Source organism: Lactuca virosa, chromosome 7 (assembly GCF_052849685.1).
Source record: "Lactuca virosa cultivar CGN04683 chromosome 7, Lactuca_virosa_CGN04683_v6, whole genome shotgun sequence".
NCBI lineage: Eukaryota > Viridiplantae > Streptophyta > Magnoliopsida > Asterales > Asteraceae > Lactuca > Lactuca virosa.
In genome coordinates this window covers 225867738-225892700 of record NC_136432.1, presented here as the reverse complement: position 1 = coordinate 225892700, position 24963 = coordinate 225867738, and the positions used below count along the sequence as shown (strand labels likewise).

Genomic DNA, 24963 nt, shown 5'->3' with positions numbered 1-24963 from the left:
ATGGAATCAAGAGATCTAGTTAAGTTCATCGGGAACATGTTATCGATGGTTAGTTCAGAACTACCACATCAAGTTCTTAGAAATCTGGCCAGAAAACATGGTCCTTTGATGCATCTTCAACTCGGAGAGATATCTTATTTAGTTGTTTCGTCTCCTCAAATAGCTAAAGAGATACTCGTAAAGCACGATCTCTAATTTGCCAGCAGACCTGAACTACTAGTCAGCAAGACCGTGCTTTACAACTCCTCAGACAACGCATTTTCACCCTATGGGAATCACTGGAGGCAGATGCGCAAGATTTGCACCTCGGAACTCCTCACGTCCAAGAAAGTCCAATCATTTGTTGAAATATTTCCACGTCAAAGCAAACGAGTTCAAGCAAAATGGCGTACCGTTCGAAGAATTTTGGATCGTGATGCAGGTTATCTGGGGAGATATTGAACGACGAGATCCAAACCCGATGACGTGTTCTACCGACATCGCCACTTACAAGAACGTCAGGTCAGAAAACAAATTGTTTCAATTTGTAACACCCAAAAATTTTCAACCAATTTAAACTTTTAAAACATTTCAAACCATTAAAAATCATTACAACTTTGTTTTCAAAATGTATAATATCAGAGTTTTCCCAGAAACATAGACAAAACATGAGAAGCTGTACGATCACGCCTTCGCCTTGCCGCGATCCCCTGATGTACCTGAAACAATAAACTGAAACTGTAAGCCCGAGAGTTTAGTGAGTTCCCCCAAAATACCCATACCCGCAACAATACACATAGAATCATAACAGCATACTATGGGTCCAATCAACCATCGGGTTGGAATACCCCAGGCCCACAACAACAGGTTGGATTGCCAACACACTATGGGTCCAATCAACCATCAGGTTGGAATACCCCAGGCCCACAACCAACAGGTTGGAATGCCCACATACTCTGAGTCCAATCATCCTCGGGATGGAATACTCACGGACCACAACCTACAGGTTGGAATGCCCAGGTCTATTGGCCTTCGCACCAAGCAGATAAGCCTCAACCGCCAAACAAACATGTGCACATATAATAGATAATCACATAACAGTCTATAGACAATACTTGATCTAACGGATCTTACCACATAGCACATAACACCATCCTATCTACCAGCATGCCAATCTAATAGATCATACCACATATCATATAATATTATCCTACCCTCTAGGATACCGATCTAACAGATCATACCACATATCATATAATATTATCCTACCCTTTAGCTCGTCGAGTTCATACGTGTCCAAGAATTAGGATAAACCCTAGCCGAATCGCCGAGTCATCGAACGACTCACCGAGTTCAAGGCAATCTTCAACGGACTCGCCGAGTTTGTTCATCAACTCGACGAGTTCACGACCATCTTCATATGACTCGCCGAGTTGACTATGCAACTCGCCGAGTCCTTGCAGACCTTCATCCATGCAGACACTTTTTAAGCCATGCCAAGGTTCCAGATTACAAATCCAAGCTTCTAAGGCATGTTTATCACGTAAAGTTGCAAACTTTACACACATGCAAGGCCCTAAAGGCTCTAAATGACCAATCTAAGCTTCTAATGGAGCTTTACACCTTGGGAGAGTCTCATCCTTGCAAGAGCTGGAAACTTTATGGACTTAGGACTCAAAAGAGGTTCAGATCTAAAGTTTCAACTTCAAATCTAGCTCCCATACCAAAATCCTTTCATGAATAACTAAAGAAAGCCCTAGTTTTCACATATGAATGATTCTTAGAAGAAAAAGAGGTTAAGGTAACAGCTGGTTACCTCCAAAACGTGCCAAAACTGAAGTAGACTCTGGATCCACACGAAAATCTTGATGCTAGCCTCTTGATCTACAAATTTCCTTCACAAAAGTCACTCCCAAAAGCTCCAAAACACTCTCCAAGCTCTCACTCACGGCAATTAGGGTTTCTGGGTCTTAAGAGGGTGATAGAGGACAGTGGGAGGCGCTAATGGTCCAATATATAGGGTGCAAAACCCTGAAAATTAGGGTTTCCACTGCCAGCTCCTACTCGTCGATTCCCCATGCCGACTCGACGAGTCACTCATTAATTGACGTGTCCTGGCCCGCTGCTACTCGACGAGTCATAGCGCCAACTCGTCGAGTAGACCTTAAACATGAAGTCTAAAAGGAAAAATTAATAATACCTGACGGTTGGGATGTTACAATTCTCTCCCACTTGACTTAGACTTCGTCCTCGAAGTCAGCTGTACAGAATAACTCGGGGTAATGTGAAACGCCCGTGTTTCTGGGCTAGGCATTAATGTTGATGTAATAGTCTAGGTTAACCTTTGTAACCCGTCTTGAAATAATAAAGATGTAATATTTGAGTATTATGTGTTTTATGCTTAATTGTGTGGCTTAAATGAATTAAGAATAAAAATAAGCGTAAAAATAAAATGTTATATAAAACCGATATCGATACATGAAGACGTAGTGGTCGTGGCAAGGTTTCCGAAAATATAAAGAATGCCAAAATCCGAGTTATAACGAAGAAGTTATGACCTGTCGAAGTTTCGCGACAGAACCGGCGCGACACTGCGTGACGTAAATAGTGAATTTACGATAAAGCGATATTTAGCCTTAGTGATCTAAACGAAATTCGTAGAGTTCGTTAAACCGAGAGCGTGCATAAAAAGAACGCCCAAATCTGATTTCGTATGAGGAAGTTATGATTTTCCGGAGTTTCGACTTAGCAGTAGACAGACCACAGTTCGAATTTGAGATCAAGCGAGTTTTCGCCGAAACAATCTAAATGAGAACTGAATATCTCATCGATAGTAGTCCAACGGAAGAAAGACAGACGAAAACGGACGTCGGATGTAGAAGTTATGATTTTATAACGTCGTTTTCCTGTCCCGACCTACTAAAAATAATATAATAAAAATGAAGTCAACATTAGCCGACAGAGTCTAAATGAAAGTTGTAGATCTTAGTCTCATCTACGCGTGGATATAAAGAACATCGAAAACGGAGATCGTATAAGGAAGATATGATTTTCTGAAGTTTTTAAATAATTAAAATATATAAATTTTATTATTTATTCGGATAATATCCGAAGAGCTGACTCGTCCCATCTGATCCGAAGGGTACGCCCCGCGTAACCTTTGAGTACGCCCATCGTACTTCGGCCTTGTGTGGTCCGAGAGAGAGCCGCGTAGCACCACCCGAAGCTCGCCACGTAGCAGTCTTATCCGAACTACGCCCAGCGTACGCATGAAAGAGGCCTTACGCCCCGCGTACTTGCGAGTTACGCCCAGCGTAACCCCGAAGTTCAGCCCTATAAATAAGAGACGAGGCCTCCGGGTTTGTTGCCCAATATTTCTTCTCTTCCCCCTTATATTTCTTTCTTCTTGGCAATTTATACCCCCGAAGCCCCAGTATCATCCCGAGACCCGAAGCAAGTCCCGAAGCCCCGAAGATCCCGAGAAGTAAAGTTTCCGAGCCGAATCTCTGCCCGCGTAAAGCCCTGTTTTGGAGAAAACGTCCTGGTTTTATCGAAAAATATTATTTTAATAGACGAGGTGCTGTCCGATCATCGTCTTATCAAGTGAATGTATATTCCTTTTCTTCTAACACATAGATACGAAGTATTCTCTACAAAATACGTGTTATGTGTTTGTATATTATTTGCTTATTTGAATAATTTATTGAATGAACGATTTGTACAGGTTTTAAGCTGTATATAAATATATATATTTTTATCTACTAATATGTTGGGTAGAACATGGGTAGACAGTTGTTGTGTGATGAAATAAAATGATGAGAGGCCTCGATGTGATTGTGATCTAGTCATTCAGCAAAATATGGATGACGACCACAGACTCTTTCTAGACTGTCATGTGGAATGCTGGCAGGCTCATAACCTGTAGGTGTTGGTGAACTTGGGTGTTCATTTTTTGTATTCTATCACCCTCATGGTTGCCTTAGGACATTCATTGCTGAGGAAACCCCTTTGCAGTATTGTCCGTCCCGATGAAAATCCTAGATTAGGTCCCTTGTAATAGTTGTTGTCATAGGGACGTAAAGTGAGGATAACGGGAATGGGTAATCGGGTTATTGTTGGTTGGTGGAATTAAATATAATTATTTATTGTGGGTTGAAAACCCTATATGCTCACCAGGCTCCCAAGCCTGACCCACTCAGTTTCTTTGTATTACAGGTAGTGGCGGGAGAGCATAAGTTAGAGAACTTGTGAAGATGTTTTTGTTTATAGACCAGTAGTTTTATAAACTGTGTAAGGTCTATGTTTTATTGTTTATGCTTTTGTGTCTGTATCGGAACATGACATCCCGAGTTTTGATATATAAGGAAAATACGTTTCTTTAAGAAATGCTTTGATAAACTTTATTTTAGCATGTATTCTTTTGGGGACAAATTCTGCAACTCTTTTAAATCAATGCATTTACTCTGAAATTATTTTAAAAGCATAAATGAAACCGGTCTTTTCTGGCCGTGATTTTGGGGATGTCGCAGTTGGTATCAGAGCATTAGTTTAAGCGAACTAGGAATTTGTAGGATTTCTAGACTTAAACTTAGAATGCTAAGTGAAGATTTTGAGATAGTGTCTGTTATATTTTAGACACGAGCACTAGTTTATTTTAGGAAAGTTGCCTAAAAATGCTTTTATGTGCTAAATGTTATATGTTTGCCATATATGATATTATTTGTTCGGATCTACGGTTTGTTACCAACCGGATCTGGAAACCTTATGTGTTTAGGATTCTAAGTGTATGATTACGGTATTAGAACTAGCATGTAAACGTTTCGGAGTGATAAGGATGATTTGATTATCTATCGTGATTGAGGATCTAAATTCTCCTTATTCGGTGTATAGATCAAGAATGGCAAGAACAAGAAGCGGAGTTGGAAACGCTAACGAAAACAAGAATCAACAGCCTCAACCACCAGTGATTGAGCAAGCTCCTGTAGTAGCTGCAGCACCTGAGCCAATGACAATGGCTGGGGTACAAATGATGATTCAAACTATGTTGGATCGTCAAATGGAAGAAACGAGGCGTCTGCTTCGACAGAATCGTGAAGAACTGTCAATTCACGTGGAAGAGCCCGAAGTTAATGGAGGGCAGTCTGAAGGAGAGAACTTTAGTGGGATAATTGGTTAAGACAACCCACCGATAGTTCGACAAAACAACCAAGATGGAGGGAATAATGGACTGGGATGCAAGTACAAGGACTTTTTGACTTGCAAACCATCGACCTTCACTGGAAAGGAGGATCCGATTGGAGTCATGGATTGGATCTCTGCAATGGAGCTGGCCTTCATGACGTGTGGTTGCAAGGGCAAGCTGCAGACCACGTTTGCAGTACGGCAGTTCAGGGGTGGGGTTGTTCGTTGGTGGAACACTCTGGGGAAGACCCTAAACCCTAATGAACCACTGCAATTGACATGGGCAGAATTCTTGGTGCAGTTCAAGCGCAAGTTCTGCTCGGCCCAAAATCTGTTGGAGTTGGAGAACAAGTTCCTGACATTGACGAAAGGCAGCATGTCAGTTGACGATTAAACAAACGCCTTCACAGACAAGATGGAGTTTGCCTTGCGCATCGTCCCCGACGAGCTGACAAAAGTGGATCGGTACGCAAAGGGACTCCCATGGGAGTACGCAGTGCCAGTACGTCAGGCACCTACTCTGGAGGCAGCTATTTGGGCTGCTAAGTCTGTTGAGGACATGATCAAGGGAAGAACCGCTAGCAAAGTTGAAGTTGGTGAAAAGAGAAAGTTTGAAGGAACTTCAGGTACCAGCAAGAAAAGCAAATTTTCGAAGTCTGATTCGAAAAAGTTTGGAGGAGGAAAAGGAGGCGAATCGAAATGGTGTGAGAAGTGCAAGAAAAAGCACTCTGGAAAATGTAGCGAGGATGTAACCTGCTACAAGTGTGGAAAGACGGGGCATTATGCCAATGAGTGTCCGTCCAACAAAAGAGTGTGCTTTGGATGTAACGAAGAGGGGCACATTTTGAAAGACTGTCCGAGAAAGAAGGAGGCAGCAAAACCCAATATTCCCCCAAAGCCTAAAGCAAGAGCTTTCCAGATGACACTGGAAGCTGCTAAAGAAGAAGCTAATGTCGCTTCAGGTACCTTTCTCGTAAACAATTTGCCTGCCCAAATTTTATTTGATTCTGCAACCAACTACTCCTTTATATCACATGAATTTGGTAGAAAACTAACTTTGCCTGTTGATAGACTAGATAATGCTTTATTAATCGAAGTTGCTAGTGGCAAGTTTGTACCTGTTAGCCATCGTATGAAAAACATCTTAATCGACATGAATGGGAATAAGTTCCACGAGGAATTATTGCCTATCGAACTAAATGGTTTCGACATCGTGCTGGGAATGGATTGGCTTAGCGCCAATGATGCCGAAATACTGTGCAAGAAGAAGATTGTAAAAGTAATACCGCCAGGGAAGGAGTCATTTATGGTGTATGGGGACAAACGTAGGGTAAATTCTGGAATCATTTCTCTAATGAAAGCCAGAAAGTGTTTGGCCAAAGGATGTACATCATATTTGGCATTCGTTATTAACGCAAAGAAGGAGAAAAAGGAGGTGCAGAACATTCCGGTGGTGTGTGATTATCTGGAAGTATTTCCCGAAGATCTTCCTGGATTACCGCCTGATAGACAAGTGGAGTTCAGAATACACTTGTTACCAGGGACGATGCCAATAGCAAAAGCACCTTACCGACTAGCACCGACGAAGATGAAGGAGCTAATGATGCAACTTCAGGAGTTATTGGACAAAGGTTTCATAAGACCTAGTTCATCACCTTGGGGAGCTCCGGTGTTATTCGTGAAGAAGAAAGATGGAAGTATGAGAATGTGCATCGATTACAGAGAGCTGAACAAGGCAACAATAAAGAATAGATATCTGTTGCCGAGGATTGATGACCTATTCGATCAACTACAAGGTTCAAGTTATTTTTCAAAGATCGACCTGAGGTCAGGATATCATCAGCTGAAAGTAAGAGAGCAGGATATAGAGAAGACTGCATTCAGAACACGATATGGACACTACGAGTTCTTGGTTATGTCGTTTGGACTAACCAATGCTCCCGCAGAATTCATGGATTTAATGAACAGGGTTTGTAATATGTTCCTTCATAAATTTGTGATAGTGTTCATAGATGACATTCTAATTTATTCGAAAAGCCAAGAAGAGCATGGCAGACACTTGCGAGAAGTGTTAGAAGTCTTGAAAAATGAGAAGTTGTATGCTAAGTTCTCCAAATGTGATTTTTGGATTCGATAAGTCCAATTCTTGGGTCACGTGGTCAACCAAGAAGGAATAATGGTTGATCCAGCAAAGATTGAAGCTGTGATGAAGTGGGAACAAGCAAAAAGTCCCACGGAGATCCGAAGCTTTATAGGATTAGCCAGATATTACCGAAGGTTTATCCAAGGCTTTTCTTCGATCGCTACTCCATTAACAGCTTTGACTCACAAAGGAGCTACTTATGCTTGGAGTGATAAGCACAAAGAAGCATTCGAGTTGTTAAAGAAGAAGCTATGTGAAGCACCGATTCTTTCTCTACCCGATGGAGTTGAAGACTTCGCTGTCTATAGCGATGCGTCTGGTGTTGGGTTCGGTTGTGTTTTGACCCAAAGAGAAAGGGTGATAGCATATGCGTCTCGACAGCTGAAAGAGCATGAGAAGAACTACCCCACTCACGATTCGGAGCTAGCAGCGGTAGTTTTCGCTCTAAAAATATGGAGGCATTACCTCTATGGCACGGAGTGCAAAATTTTCACTGATCATAAGAGTCTCCAATATCTCTTTAATCAGAAAATAATTGAATATGAGGCAACGACGCTGGCTGGGGTTACTCAAGGACTACGACTGTGAGATACTTTACCACCCTGGTAAAGCAAATGTTGTCGCTGATGCTCTCAGTCGGAAAGTCAATCTTGAAAGAAAAAGGCCAAGAGCGTTGAGAATAGAAGTTGTCTCGACAATTGTGGAGAGTATAAAGAAAGCTCAAGAAGAAGCTTCTGAAAAGAATGACCGGAAGGAGGAACGTTTGGGCAAAACGTTGGTGTTTGGTACAAACGGTTAAGGAGTGAAGGTATTCCAAGATCGTATCTGGGTACCTAAGGCAGGAGGAATAAGAGATCTTCTGATGGAAGAAGCTCACAAAACCATGTACTCGATTCATCCTGGCAGCACTAAAATGTATAGGGACCTAAAACCCTTTTACTAGTGGCCGACGATGAAGCTCGACATTGCGAAGTATGTGGCGGAGTGTGTGACATGTGCGAGAGTCAAGGAACAACATCAGAAACCATACGGGAGTTTAGAACCTTTACCTATGCCTATGGGTAAGTGGGAAGACATCACTATGGATTTGTCACTAAACTGCCCAGAACAAAGAATGGTCACGACATGATTTGGGTGGTCGTTGATCGCTTCACTAAGAGTGCACATTTCATCGCATCCAATGAGAAATGGTCTATGGATAAGCTTGCGAATTCTTATGTGAAGGAAATTGTGAGGCTTCATGGTGTTCCGTTAACGATTGTGTCAGATCGTGACAGCCGTTTCACCTCGCGATTTTGGAGAAGTCTACAAGAGGAATTGGGTACAAAGTTGTGTTTAAGTACAGCTTACCATCCACAGACTGATGGTCAGAGCGAACGAACGATACAAACGCTTGAAGATATGCTGAGAGCATGTTCCCTGGAATTCCAAGGTAACTGGGATGAACATTTACCTTTGGTAGAATTCTCCTACAATAATAGTTTCCACTCGAGCATAAAGATGGCACCTTATCAAGCTTTGTACGGACAGAAGTGTCGTACGCCGTCTTGTTGGCTTGAGGCTGGAGAAAATCAGTTTATGGGACCGGAGATAGTCCATCAAACTGCTGAAAAGCTGAAAATAATCAGGGAAAGAATGTTAGCAGCTCAGGATCGTCAAAAGAGCTATGCTGACAAGAAAAGACGACTGATGACTTTTGAAGTTGGAGATTCGGTTTTGCTTAAAGTCTCGCCGTGGAAGGGACTTATAAGGTTTGGCAAAAGGGGAAAGTTAAGTCCAAGGTTTATTGGACCGTTTAAAGTTCTTCAGAGGATTGGGAACCAAGCTTACAAGCTCGAATTACCCGAAGACTGAATGGAATTCATAACACTTTCCATGTGTGTTATTTGAGGAAGTTCACGGGAGAAGTTCCCGATATAATTCCAATTTCTGAGTTAAGAATTGATGAGAACAAAAGGTTAATTGAAGAACCAGAGGCAATCGTTGACCGAAAGACTATGAAGTTGCGACGCAAGATGGTCGAATTAGTGCTTGTCCGATGGAAACATGCGAATGGGCCAAATCTCACTTGGGAAACGGAGAGTGACATGATGAGTCGCTATCCGCATTTGTTTGTTGATGTGTGATTCCGGGGACGGAATCATTCTAAGGTGGAGAGAATTGAAACGCCCGTGTTTCTGGGCTAGGCATTAATGTTGATGTAATAGTCTAGGTTAACCTTTGTAACTCGTCTTGAAATAATAAAGATGTATTATTTGAGTATTATGTGTTTTATGCTTAATTGTGTGGCTTAAATGAATTAAGAATAAAAATAAGCGTAAAAATAAAATGTTAGATAAAACCGATATCGATACATGAAGACGTAGTGGTCGTGGCAAGGTTTCCAAAAATATAAAGAATGCCAAAATCCGAGTTATAACGAAAAAGTTATGACCTGTCAAAGTTTCGCGACAGAACCGACGCGACACTGCGTGACGTAAATAGTGAATTTACGATAAAGGGATATTTAGCCTTAGCGATCTAAACGAAAGTCGTAGAGTTCGTTAAACCGAGAGCGTGCATAAAAAGAACGCCCAAATCTGATTTCGTATGAGGAAGTTATGATTTTTCCAAAATTTCGACTTAGCAGTAGACAGCCCAAAGTTCGAATTTGAGATCAAGCGAGTTTTCGTCGAAACTATCCAAATAAGAATTAAAGATCTCATCGATAGTAGTCCAACGGAAGAAAGACACACGAAAACGGACGTCGGATGAAGAAGTTATGATTTTATAACGGAGTTTTCCTGTCCCGGCCTACTAAAAATAATATAATACAAATAAAGTCAAAATTAGCCGACGGAGTCTAAATGAAAGTTGTAGAGCTTAGTCTCACCTACGCGTGGATATAAAGAACGTCGAAAACGGAGCTCGTATGAGGAAGATATGATTTTCTGAATTTTTTAAATAATTAAAATATATAAGTTTTATTATTTATTCGGATAATATTCGAAGAGCTGACTCGTCCCATCTGATCCGAAGGGTACGCCCCGCATAACCTTTGAGTACGTCCAGCGTACTTCGGCCTTGTGTTGTCCGAGAGAGAGCCGCGTAGCACCACCCGAAGCTCGCCACGTAGCAGTCTTATCCGAACTACGATCTGCGTAAGGCTTGGTACGCCCATCATACGCATGAAAGAGGCATTATGCCCCGCGTACTTGTGAGTTCCGCCCAGCGTAACCCCGAAGTTCAGCCTATAAATAAGAGACGAGGCCTCCGGGTTTGTTGCCCAATATTTCTTCTCTTCCCCCTTATATTTCTTTCTTCTTGGCAATTTATACCCCCGAAGCCCCAGTATCATCCCGAGACCCGAAGCAAGTCCCGAAGCCCCGAAGATCCCGAGAAGTAAAGTTTCTGAGCCGAATCTTTGCCCGCGTAAAGCCCGGTTTTGGAGAAAACGTCCCGGTTTTATCGAAAAATATTATTTTAATAGACGAGGTGCTGTCCGATCATCGTCTTATCAAGTGAGTATATATTCCTTTTCTTCTAACACATAGATACGAAGTATTCTCTACAAAATACATGTTATGTGTTTGTATATTATTTGCTTATTTGAATTATTTATTGAATGAATGATTTGTACAGGTTTTAAGCTGTATATAACTATATATATTTTTATCTACTAATATGTTGGGTAGAACATGGGTAGACAGTTGTTGTGTGATGAAATAAAATGATGAGAGGCCTCAATGTGATTGTGATCTAGTCATTCAGCAGAATATGGATGACGACTACGGACTCTTTCTAGAGTGTCCTGTGGAATGTTGGCAGGCTCATAACCTGTAGGTGTTGGTGAACTTGGGTGTTCATTTGCTGTATTCTATCCCCCTCATGGTTGCCTTAGGACATTCATTGCTGAGGAAACCCCTTTGCAGTATTGTCCGTCCCGATGAAAATCCTAGATTAGGTCCCTTGTAATAGTTGTTGTCATAGGGACGTAAAGTGAGGATAACGGGAATGGGTAATCGGGTTATTGTTGGTTGGTGGAATTAAATATAATTATTTATTGTGGGTTGAAAACCCTATATGCTCACCAGGCTCCCAAGCCTGACCCACTCAGTTTCTTTGTATTACAGGTAGTGGCAAGAGAGCATAAGTTAGAGAACTTGTGACGATGTTTTTGTTTATAGACCAGTAGTTTTATAAACTGTGTAAGGTCTATGTTTTATTGTTTATGCTTTTGTGTCTGTATCGGAACATGACATCCCAAGTTTTGATAGATAATGAAAATACGTTTCTTTAAGAAATGCTTTGATAAACTTTATTTTATCATGTATTGTTTTGGGGACAAATTCCGCAACTCTTTTAAATCAATGGATTTACTCTGAAATTATTTTAAAAGCATAAATGAAACCGGTCTTTTCTGGCCGTGATTTTGGGGATGTCACATAATGCTCCCGCATCTCAGCCTCCGACTCCCATGTCCACTCGGATCCCCTCTGATGCTCCCATTGCATCTTTGCCAACGGAACCTCCTTGTTGCGCAGGACTTTCACTTTCCTTTCCAAAACGGCAATCGGCCTCTCAATATAATTCAGGCACTCATCAACCTGAATGTCATCCAGTGGCACCACTGCCTCCGGGTCCACAATGCACTTTTGCAACTGCGAAACGTGGAAAGTACTATGGATCCGACTAAGCTCCTCCGACAACTCTAGTCTGTAAGCCACCTTGCCAACCCTGGCAATGATCCTGAACGGCCCAATATATCGGGGACCCAATTTTCCCCTCTTCCTGAAGCGGATCACACCCTTCCAGGGCGAGACCTTCAGGAGTACCATGTCACCGACTTGAAACTCTAACTCGGATCGGCGTCGGTCAGCGTAACTCTTCTGCCGACTCTGAGCGGTCTGCAGCCACTGTCTAACCTGCTGAATCTTCTCGGTAGTCTGCAAGACCACCTCCGTCCGACCCATCACCATGTGACCAACCTCACCCGAACAAACCGGGGTGCGACATCTCCGCCCATACAACAACTCGAATGGCGGGGCACCAATGCTGGAATGATAGTTGTTGTTGTAGGCGAACTCTGAAAGCGGTAGGTGGGAATCCCAGCTCCCACCGAAATCGATGACACACGCCCTCAACATATCCTCGAGGGTCTGAATGGTCCGCTCGCTTTGACAATCAGTCTGCGGATGAAATGCTGTGCTGAAGTGAAACCGTGTGCCCAGCTCCTCGTGAAACTTCTGCCAGAAGCAGGAGGTAAACCTGACATCTCTATCAGAGACAATGGAAACGGGAACCCCATGGCGAGACACGATTTCGCGAACGTACACGTCGGCCAATTTCTCGGCCGCTGAGCTCTCCCGTATGGCCAAGAAATGGGCACTCTTGGTCAATCGATCCACGATGACCCATATAGCATCAAACGCCTTCGTCGTCCTCGGCAACTTGGTAATAAAATTCATCATGATCTGTTCCCATTTCCACATGGGTATTTCCAGGGGCTGCAGCTTGCCATGAGGCCTCTAATGCTCGGCCTTGACCATCCTACAGGTCAAGCACCTCTCGACGTACCAAGCGATTTCTCGCTTCATGCACGGCCACCAATAGCTTAAACTCAAATCCCGGAACATCTTGGTGGCCCCCGGGTGAATAGAGAAATGAGACTTATGAGCCTCCTCCATAACCGTCTGCCTAACCCCGCCAGACATCGGAACCCAAACCCGACCGCATCAGGAATCCCCGACTATCCTGCTCAAACCGGGTATTCTCACCCTTGATCCTCTCCAGCTTCCAATTCTCCGGTCGCATGCCCTCAACCTGGGCATCTCTGATAAGACTCACAAGTGGAGAGTCCACTGCTATCCTCATACATACCTCTGGGGTGGAAGACCCAGCTGACTTGCGGCTCAAAGCATCTGCAACCACGTTCGCTTTACCAGGGTGGTAAAGGATCTCGCAATCGTAGTCCTTGAATACATCCAACCACCTGCGCTGCCTCATGTTCAGGTTCGGCTGATCCATGATATGTCTCAAGCTCTTGTGATCCGTGTAAATGGTACAACGGACCCCATAAAGGTAATGTCTCCATATCTTGAGGGCGAATACCACCACCCCCAACTCCAAGTCATGCGTAGGGTATCTTGTCTCATGCGGCTTCAATTGCCGCGACGCATAAGCTATCACTCGTCCTTTCTGCATGAGGAGTGCCCCTAACCCTGTGATGGATGCATCACAAAACACCACAAAATCCTCAACTCCCTCCGGGAGTTTCAAGACTGGGGCCTCGCACAACCGCTGTCGGAGGGTCTCAAACGCCCTCTGCTGCTCAGGGCCCCACCGAAAATCCACCCCCTTCCTCGTCAGACGAGTGAGGGGTACCGCAATCTTCGAGAAGTTCTGTATGAATCTCTGGTAGTACCCTGCCAATCCCAAAAAGCTCCTGATTTCGGAGGGAGATTTCAGAACCTCCCACTGCATAACCGCTCGATTTTGGCCGGATCGACCAAAATCCCCTCTTGGTTAACAAGATGTCCGAGGAACTGGACCTCTCGTAGCCAAAACTCACACTTCGAGAACTTGGCGTACAGCCGTTCTCGTCTCATAACTCCCAACAACTCCCGCAGATGCTCCTCATGCTGCTCTCGGGTCTTGGAATACACCAAGATATCATCTATAAACACTATGACTGAGCGATCGAGCATCGGTCTACAGACCCGATTCATCAGGTCCATGAACACCGCTGGCACGTTGGTGAGCCCAAACGGCATCACCACGAACTCGTAATGTCCATAACGAGTTCGAAACGCGGTATTCTCCTCGTCCTCCTCTCTGACCCTGACCTGATGATACCCAGACCTCAAGTCTATCTTGGAAAACCAATATGCACCCTGCAACTGATCGAAGAGATCGTCTATCCTCGAGAGTGGGTAACGGTTCTTCACCGTTAACTTATTCAACTCCCGGTAGTCAATGCACATCAGGTGCGAACCATCCTTCTTCCGGACAAAAAGAATCGGTGCTCCCCATGGAGAACTGCTCGGACGAATGAACTGTTTGCCTAGCAGTTCCTATAGCTGTGTCGACAGCTCCTGCATCTCTGGCGGTGCCAATCGGTACGACGCCTTAGCGATAGGGGCCGCACCTGGCACCAGGTCGATCCTGAACTCGACCTGCCTCTCCGGAGGTATCCCCGGCAACTCCTCCGGAAACACATCTGCAAACTCCCTGACCACCGGTACATCGGAACCCGAAATCTGATCCCTGACCTACGTATCTACCACATACGCTAGATAACCCGCACACCCGTGCTGAATGTACTGTCAAGCCCTGGCAGCTGAACAAAACCCTGATCCCACTCTGGTGCCCTCACCATATACAGTCAGTTCTCCCCCACTTAGGGTTCGAACTACCACTCGCTGGCCCTCACAATCAATCATAGCACCGAACTGACTGAGCCAATCCATGCCTACAATCACGCACACCTCCCCCATGAGAATCGGAATCAAATCTATCGGAAAGGACACCTTGAAAATCTCCAAATCACACCCTCGATAAACCGAAGAAGCAGAAACCCCGTGTTCGTTGACGATAGACACTCGCAACGGACACTCTAACTCGCCCGTTGGCACACTGAACTCCCTACTAAATGACTGAGATACGAAAGACGGACTCGCCCCCGAGTCAAATAAAACCAAAGCAGGCAAAGAGTTCACTAAAAACGTACCTAATCACATGTACAACAGATAAGCATAACACAATTATAATAAATGAGATAGAGGGGAGAAACATACCGGCAACCACATCTGGCGCTGCCCTGGCCTCCTCTGCGGTCATCTGGAAAGCACGACCCTGAGCCTTCGGAGGCTCTGCCCTGACTGGTCTCCCATCCGTGATCCTCAAGGTAGTCGGCGCTGGAGCCTGCGCCGGCTTGGCGGCTAGTAGAGGACACTGGGCCTTTATATGGCCCACCTGCTCACAATGATAGCAAAGCCTGACTCTGGAAGTCGGAGTTGGCTGCCTGCAATCCCTGGCCAAATGGCCCTGCTTGCGACATCGATGGCACCCACTCCCTGTCCGGCACATCCCTGAATGAGCCTTCCCGCACTTCCGACAAGTGCGGCCTGGCTGTCCCTCAGTCCTCGTATCAGCAGTCTTGGACCGCTTTGGAGCCGGCTGTGACTATGTCGGGGCCTGCCGCTGCTCCCTCAACTGCAGCTCAATCTCCAACTCATGCCGTCTAGCGGCCTCCTGCAACTCCAGAAGTGTATCACATCGCTGGGTAGACACAAACTGACGGATGTCAGTCTTGAGCATGCTCAGATAACGGGTCATCTGAGCCTGCTCGGAAGCAAACTCCGGGCAAAACATCGCCCTCTCAGTGAACATACGGGTGATCTCCGTCACTGACTCCCCATCCTGTCTCAAATTCAAAAACTCCTGTGCTAAATGCTCCCGCTCGACCCGCGGAATGTAACGGGCGCGGAACATGTCTCTGAACTGCTCCCAAGTAACAGTAGCTCTCTGGTCATCAGTATACGACCCAGTCGCAAGTCTCCACCAGTCCTTGGCCCCGGACCTTAGCAGGTTCAGAGCACACCTGACCTTCTGGTCAGTAGGACACGAGCAGGTGAAGAAACACCCCTCCACATCCGAGATCCACCTCATATCCTTGATGGGATCCTGCGTCCCATCAAAAGTAGGGGGCTTCGTGTTATCGAAGTCCCTGTACTGAAAAACTCCCCTCGCTCCCCCTCTCGCCATTGTTACAGTCGCGGTGGTTGCAGCTACAGCTGTCTCAGCGAGGGCTACATATCTATCGTCGAAATACTCCATCATAGCGGACTTAATAGTCCTGAACAACTCCGGAATATGACCCCGGACAATCTCGACAACCTCCTCGCGGATGATCTCCCTGACCCGATCCTCTGTCAACATTGGCCCCTCCTGGCCGATAACCTCAGGTGCCACTGGGGCCTCCTGGTCACCCTGTTCTGATCCTGATCTGTACCCCGACGTGAAATGCCTCGTAACTGCCCTTCTGAAACATAACAGGAAGAGATAAGACAATCCGCATAAGGAACGGGGAACCAACTCCTGACTAATCCCTAGGGGTTGTGACTTCCTTGCTACGCGTATGGGTCCCATGCTTTCAGTAGTACGGGCCCATACTACCTTCCACACCTTCCCATATTTGTCTCAAGTATCACCACAACACCCTAACAACATACATATCATAGAGAACACTCAATCCTCACTCCTAGAGGAAGGCTAATCGTCTCACAACTGACCTACCGGTCCCCTACAACTCACCCATCCATGAAACTTCCACCAACCCCTGCAGCCCTAGTGTATGCTAGTCATACATAACGCTAGACCCTATAGACTTTCAAATATCTAATCCTACCCTAAGCTCCCAATCAAACAAGAACAGAACATAAGGCTAAATCAAACATTCTTAGGCTCTAAGATCTTAATTATGTACGGTCGTGATGCATACACTAAGCAACTACAGTAATGATGTCAATTTCATATAAGGGAAACCCTAGGCTATCAGGCATCATACAATCAGGCAATTCTATCATGCAATTCCTGAAGACCCCTAGCCTAGCACCAGCATACTGTTCTAACATATCACATAATCAAATAACTGTATGGTATTTTGGGGCTACTTACTGGCTCCGGCTGATCGTACATCCTGTATCCTCATTTACTTATTTCGAAAACCATTTTAGAAATCATTTTAAAAACCTTTCCTTGATTTGAGACTGGATTCACACGCATGTTCCTCCAATTCACTCAAACCAAGGGTCTGATACCAACTTGTAACACCCAAAAATTTTCAACCAATTTAAACTTTTAAAACATTTCAAACCATTAAAAATCATTACAACTTTGTTTTCAAAATGTATAATATCAGAGTTTTCCCAGAAACATAGAAAAAAACATGAGGAGTTGTACGATCACGCCTTCGCCTTGCCGCGATCCTCTGATGTACCTGAAACAATAAACTGAAACTGTAACCCCGAGAGCTTAGTGAGTTCCCCCAAAATACCCATACCCGCAACAATACACATAGAATCATAACAACATACTATGGGTCCAATCAACGATCGGGTTGAAATACCCCAGGCCCACAACCAACAGGTTGGATTGCCAACACACTATGGGTCCAATCAACCATCAGGTTGGAATACCCCAGGCCCACAACCAACAGACTGGAATGCCCACATACTCTGAGTCCAATCATCCTCAGGATGGAATACTCATGGCCCACAACCTACAGGTTGGAATGCCCAGGTCTATTGGCCTTCGCACCAAGCAGATAAGCCTCAACCGCCAAAAAAACATGTGCACATATAATAGATAATCACATAACAGTCTATAGACAATACTTGATCTAATGGATCTTACCACATAGCACATAACACCATCCTATCAACCGTGATGCCAATCTAACAGATCATACCACATATCATATAATATTATCCTACCCTCTAGGATACCGATCTAACAGATCATACTACCATAACATAACCATATAATAATCCAAAGGGTCGGCCTTGGTGCCTTAGACCCTTGAGTATAGTGAGGAAAACTCACATTGCAACTGTCGTCTGAAACTAGAAGCCCAACTCCCGGATCATCAACACGAACTCAACACCTATCGTTACCATAAAACCCTTTTTCGTAAATCTCCAAATTACCAGAATACTCTCAGAAGTCAACTGGTCAACTCTTGGTCAAATTCAAAGTCCTCAGTCATAGTCAACAGTCCATGTTGACTCGACTCGTCGAGTCCTTCCTGAACTCGAGAAGTCGTGAAATCCTTGATTAGCTCGTCGAGTTCCCCTTTAGCTCGCCGAGTTCATACGTGTCCAAGAATTGGGAGAAACCCTAGCCGACTCGCCGAGTCATCGAACGACTCGCTGAGTTCAAGGCAATCTTCAACGGACTCGCCGAGTTTGTTCATCAACTCGACGAGTTCACGACCATCTTCATATGACTCGCCGAGTTGACTATGCAACTCGCCGAGTCCTTACAGACCTTCATCCATGCAGACACTTTTTAAGCCATGCCAAGGTTCCAGATTACAGATCCAGGCTTCTAAGGCATGTTTATCACGTAAAGTTGCAAACTTTACACACATGCAAGGCCCTAAAGGCTCTAAATGACCAATCTAAGCTTCTAATGGAGCTTTACACCTTAGGAGAGTCTCATCCTTGCAAGAGATGGAAACTTTATGGACTTAGGACTCAAAAGAGGTTCAGATCTGAAGTTTCAAGTTCAGATCTAGCTCCCATACCAAAATCCCTTCATGAATAACTAAAGAAAGCCCTAGTTTTCACATATGAATGATTCTTAGAAGAAAAAGAGGTTAAGGTAACAGCTGGTTACCTCCAAAACGTGCCCAAACTGAAGTAGACTCTGGATCCACACAGAAATCTTGATGCTAGCCTCTTAATCTACAAATTTCCTTCACAAAAGTCACTCCCCAAAGCTCCAAAACACTCTCCAAGCTCTCACTCATGGCAATTAGGGTTTGTGGGTCTCAAGAGGGTGATAGTGGACAGTGGGAGGCGCTAATGGTCCAATATATAGGGTGCAAAACCCTAAAAATTAGGGTTTCCACTGCCAGCTCCTACTCGTCGAGTCCCCCATTCTGAATCGACGAGTCACTCATTAATTGACGTGTCCTGGCCCGCTGCTACTCGACGAGTCGTAGCGCCAACTCGTCGAGTAGACCTTAAACATGAAGTCTAAAAGGAAAAATTAATAATACCTGACGGTTGGGATGTTACACAATTTCTCAATGCCCTTGATCGAAAGTATGATTCTTGAAAGAGAGATCCTCCGGTGGGACCCCTTGCCGTCTGCTGAAGCCGCCTATGCTGCTGTCCGAAAAGAAACAACACATCAAAGTATTTTCGGGAACATACAACAAGGGGTGGCGTCGGGTCTGAACTCAACCGGTGATTCCGATGGGTTAGGGCTCGTTTCCAAAGGTCGCCCGTCAGACCAGAAATCCAATCCGTCATCATCCCGGGTTGATAAAAGCAGATTGAAATGCGAGCACTGTGGCATGACCAAGCATACGAAAGAACAGTGTTTCAAACTTGTGGGGTACCCGGAATGGTGGGCCGACGGACAAAATAAAGTGAGAGATGGCAAGGTCGCAGTCACCGTGGGCAATCAAGGGACCACCAGCAGCGGCGATAGCAGCGGCGACCACTCAAAACCCGCCGGAAATCAAGAGAGCACCAAAAAAGGAAACCATGGTGGGAATTGTTGTTTTGCGGCCATTAAAGAAGAAGAACCAGGGGGCATCGCAGGTATAGGGTTTGAGAATTACACCTCAAACCCTTCACTCTCTCAACAATTTCATTCACAACCCTATAGTTCCAATATGACAGTCAGGTCAACAAATTCTTTTAACGTTGGGGAAGTTAACATGGCAACAAAAAATAAAAAAAATAAAGACTCATGGATATTTGAATGTGGTGCTACTGATACAATGACTTTTGAAATTTCTGACATGTGCTCAATGTCAAAACCACAAAAATCAAGAATTCATACTGCAAATGGAGAAGTTCTCCAAGTCAAAGGAGGAAGGACCATTCAAATTTCACCAAACATGAAATTAAAAAATTGTCTCTATGTTCCATCCTTATCTCATAAATTGCTATCGATCAGTCATGTTACCAAATAATTAAATTGTGTTGTTCTAATGCATCCAACCTTCTGTATCTTACAGGACATCAGGACGGGAAAGATCATTGGACGTGGTATTGAGCAACAAGGACTATACTATGTGGATGAAGTGACTCGACAAGGTACTGTAATGCTAGCTCATGGATCTACAGATAGGGAGGCTTGGTTATGGCACCGAAGATTGGGACACTCATCTAGTGGATACTTGCATCATTTATTTCCTGAATTATTCCCAACAAATAAAGTCTTAAATTGTGAGACATGTTTTTTGGCTAAGAGTCATAGACACACTTTCAAATCAAATGATACTAAGGTTGATTTTCCTTTTTGTTGATTCATTCGGATGTGTGGCGGCCAGCAAAAGTTGAGGGGGGACAAAATTTCCGTTATTTCGTTGCATTCATTGATGATTGCACCCGCATGACTTGGATTTACCTCTTGAAAAATAAATCCGAAGTTTTTTCAAAATTCAAAAGTTTTTGTGCCATGGTTAAAACCCAATTTAAAAGTGATATACAAATTCTTAGGTCCGATAATAGGGGGAATTTTTTAATACTTCCATGAAACAGTTTTGTCAAGAAAACAGAATAATTCATCAAACCTCATGCGCTCACACCCCCGAACAAAATGGGGTATCTGAAAGAAAAAACCGCTTCCTCTTAGAAATAACTCGTGCGCTCATGATTGAATCCCAAGTTCCGAAATCCTTTTGGCCCGAAGCTCTTGCCACAACAACCTATCTTGTGAACCGTCTTCCAACAAGAGCTCTTGACCTAAAAACCCCAATTCAAGCCATGTCTAAATTTCACAAACCTCCATCTACCCTTACCCTTGAACCTCGTGTCTTTGGTTGTTCTGTGTTTGTTCACATACCAAAATCAGAACGTTCCAAACTTGATGTATGTGCTTAGAAATGTGTGTTTGTCGGTTATGGAGTCAATCAACAAGGTTATCGATGTTACAGTCCGAACAAACGTCTTATGTACACCAGGATGAATTGTGACTTTCTCGAAACCGAATATTTCTACAGTACCCAACATACTGGTCAGGGGGAAAAGGAGTATGATGCAACATTGGGTTAGATAAAATGGATGCCATCATCAGTAGAAATTAATCACGGAACCCAAACCATGTCACAATCCATGAGTCCAGAAGATTGTACCACTAACAATGATCCTCCCAACCTGGCGTCAGAGGTAAGTGATTCTCAAACTCAAGAGCATGTTGATTCTCCCATTGTCTCTGAGTCATCTACTAACTGTGAAACTCATGAGCATGTTGAAACTCCTGACTTGCCTAACCATAGGACAGAACACGAGTCATCACAGGTTGAACAAGCCAGATATGTTCTACCCCCAAGATCCAACAGAGGAGTTCCTCCAAAAAGATACTCTCCCGAGAAGGAAGCTCGAAGTTCTCGATACCCTATGGCAAACGTGGCAGCTAAAAATTTATCACAGGAAGCCCAGGCTTTTGCCACATCTCTATGCTATGAAGAAATTCCAACTACAGTTGAACAAGCTCTTGAGTCTAAGGACTGGAGAAAGGAAATGAAAATTGAAATGGATGCATTGAATAAAAATGACACATGGGAAAAATGTACCCTTCCTCCTGGAAAAAAACCAGTAGGATGTCGTTGGGTCTTCACTATAAAGTATAAGCCGGATGGAACCATTGAAAGATACAAAGCCCGACTTGTAGCAAAGGGATACACTCAAACTTACAGAATTGACTATTCCGAGACATTTTCTCCCGTGGCAAAAATCGACACAATCAGGGTCCTATTATCTATAGCTGCAAATAAAGGTTGGCCTCTCCTTCAATTTGATGTAAAAAATGCCTTCTTACATGGAGAACTTAAAGAAGAAGTCTATATGGAAGCCCCTCCCGGATTCATGGGAGACTCTAAAGAAGTATGTCACTTGAAGAAATCCTTATATGGATTAAAACAGTCTCCTCGTGCCTGGTTTGGCAGGTTTACTTTAGCCATGAAAAAATATGGCTTCAAACAGAGTAACTCAGATCATACTATGTTCCTTAAACGGAGGAATGGACTTGTAACATGTTTAATTATTTATGTCGATGATATGATAATCACAGGTAATGATGAGGAAGAGATGAAAAGGTTAAAGATAAAACTATTCAAAGAATTCGAAATGAAGGATCTAGGAAGACTTAAATATTTCCTTGGAATCGAAGTCCTGAGGTCCAGACAAGGGATTTTTATCTGCCAAAACAAATACGTCCTTGACCTGCTGGCAGAAACATGGATGATAGATTGCAAACCTGTGGATACTCCTATGATGGTGAACCAAAAGCTCTATATGGAGGAAAAGGCTAAGCTGACCGACAAGGGAAAATATCAACGGATAGTAGGGAAACTAATCTATCTCTCACATACCCGGCCTGACATTGCTTACGCAGTGGGAGTGGTGAGCCAATTTATGCATCAACCTCAAGTTACCCATATGGAAGCCGTGTGGAGAATTATCAGATATCTCAAAGGGACACCTGGTCATCGAGTTCTGTTCAAGACAAATGGGCATCTAGAAACCCAAATATATACCGATACGGACTGGGCAGGGGATAAGGGAAATCGGAGATCAACATCTGGTTACTTTACCCTTGTTGCTGGGAATCTTGTTACTTGGAGGAGCAAGAAACAAAAGGTGGTGGCTCTTTCAAGTGCTGAAGCAGAATTTCGAGGAATAGCACGCGGTCTAGCAGAAATACTTTGGATACAGAAACTCTTGACAGAAATTAGGTACCCTCCAACCCAATCCATCAAAGTTATGTGCGATAACGAAGCAGCTATTCAAATTTCAGAGAATCCAATCCAACATGATCGCACAAAACATGTTGAAGTAGACCGACACTTCATCAAAGAAAAACTTGAAACAGGGATAATTGAACTTCCGTTTGTCCGCTCAGAAGACCGACTCGCAAATATATTAACAAAGGCGGTCAATGGAAAAATTTTTAATCATTGTCTTGGCAAGTTGAGTATCCAAAATCCCACTACTCAACTTGAGGGGGGATGTTGAAATATTTGATTAAAATACTCCATCATCTCCCAAAATAGATCATTAACCTTTGAAATCAAGACCAACATCTTTCAAGCCTTACTTCTGGTCCTAGCTAATTGCCAGCCATTCTTTTCAATGCAATTTATTGTATTTTCCTTATTTAGTTTTTTGTATAGATTATATATTTAGTACGTGGGCTTGTTCATACATATAAGAAATATAAAAGTTATTCTACTTTCTCTTCCATTCCTCTGATCATCATGGTTATCATTTTCCTCAATCCGGGAGGAAGAGATCGGTGCTCTGATGACCCTCATTCTTTCATCTGCAAGATCGCCTGTAGATCTTTCCAAACATTTTTTCACGTTCATGAATAGTGTAACATCAAGAGCTGCATTCGGCAGGATCTATAAGGACCAGGATCTATTGATTGAGTGTGTACAAGAACTTTCGGTTCTGGCTGGAGGTTTTGATATGGCCGATTTGTTTCCTTCGTATAAGTTTCTTCATGTTTTCACCAGTATGGGGTCGAAGTTGAAAACCCTTCATCGAAACCTTGATATGACCCTCAATAGAATCCTCGGTGACCACATGAGGAATTCAGAACATACAGATGGGTGTAAAACCGGCATGGATGATGAAGATTTTCTTGATATTCTATTCATACTTAAAAACAGTGGCGAGCTTGAGTTTCCATTCACAACCGACCATATCAAAGCGTTGCTAGTGGTTAGTACATAGGACACCATTTTGCTAGACTCAATAATTTGTGTTTTTCATGAGCAATCACTTCATATCTTCACTCCAAAACTTGTCCTGATTGAACACTTTGTAGTAATTGATTATGGCTTGTTTGTATGCAGGATGTTTTCTCAGCTGGAACTGATACGTCTTTAACAACTATGGAATGGGTCATGTCAGAACTTGTAAGAAACCCGAGAGTAATGAAAAAGGCACAAACTGAAGCTAGATCAGTGCTAAATGGAAAGAAAGAAGTACATGAAGCAGATATTCAAGAATTGAAGTATCTAAAACCAGTGATCAAAGAAACCATGAGATTACATCCATCACTTCCCCTGTTGCTTCCTAGAGAATGTCGGGAAAGTTGCGAGATTGATGGATATATGGTACCGTTGAAGATCAAAGTGATAGTTATATAATGCATGGGCTCTTGCAAGGGATCCTGAGTATTGGCATGATGCTGAGTCTTTTTTACCTGAAAGATTCGAAAAGAATTGTTATGATTTAAAGGGAAGTAACATGGAGTATCTACCATTCGGGGCAGGAAGGAGAATCTGTCCAGGAATTTTATTTGGTGTCGCTAATGTTGAGCTTCTTCTCGCAAGCTTACTCTGTTACTTCAACTGGAAACTCCCTGATGGGATGGAGATTAGAGATTTGGATATGAAGGAGAATTTTGGTGCTTCCCTTGGGAGAAAAACGAGCTTGCAACTGATTGCAGCCCCTTATGATCTCAATTGCGGGGACTCCAAATTAAAGTGCACCTTATTCCATCTTTTCATCATATTCGAAATTGCATTGTTTAAAAAATAAGGAACTATTATATATATATATATATATATATATATATATATATATATATATATATATATATATATATACTACCCGTTTAACCGCGCCAAGCGATGGTGCAAACAGTTTTTTCAGAGATAGTATACTTCAGATGATTATTTTATTTTCCGTATGCATCAAATAGGCTTTCAATGAAAATGGAGAATGGTTTCCTTTCGATAAACGAATAATACTTTCATTTTAGCAAAAAAAAATATTAACTACTTTCCACAATATAGCCACAATTTTTGCAATCGCATCCAGGGCGGGTGGATGGTTGAAAACCAATGATTACTCCTATTTGATTTTTTATTAAGATGGAAAGAGGGTGGTCTACAATAATGATAGTAATAGAAGTAATAGTAATTG

At 43.4% G+C, this 24963-nt stretch overlaps 1 pseudogene; it reads left to right on the top strand.

Annotated features, from left to right (window-relative positions):
- On the top strand, nt 1-24576 carry LOC145127608 (cytochrome P450 CYP71D312 pseudogene; annotated as a pseudogene).
- The last annotated feature ends 387 nt before the right edge of the window (nt 24577-24963 follow it).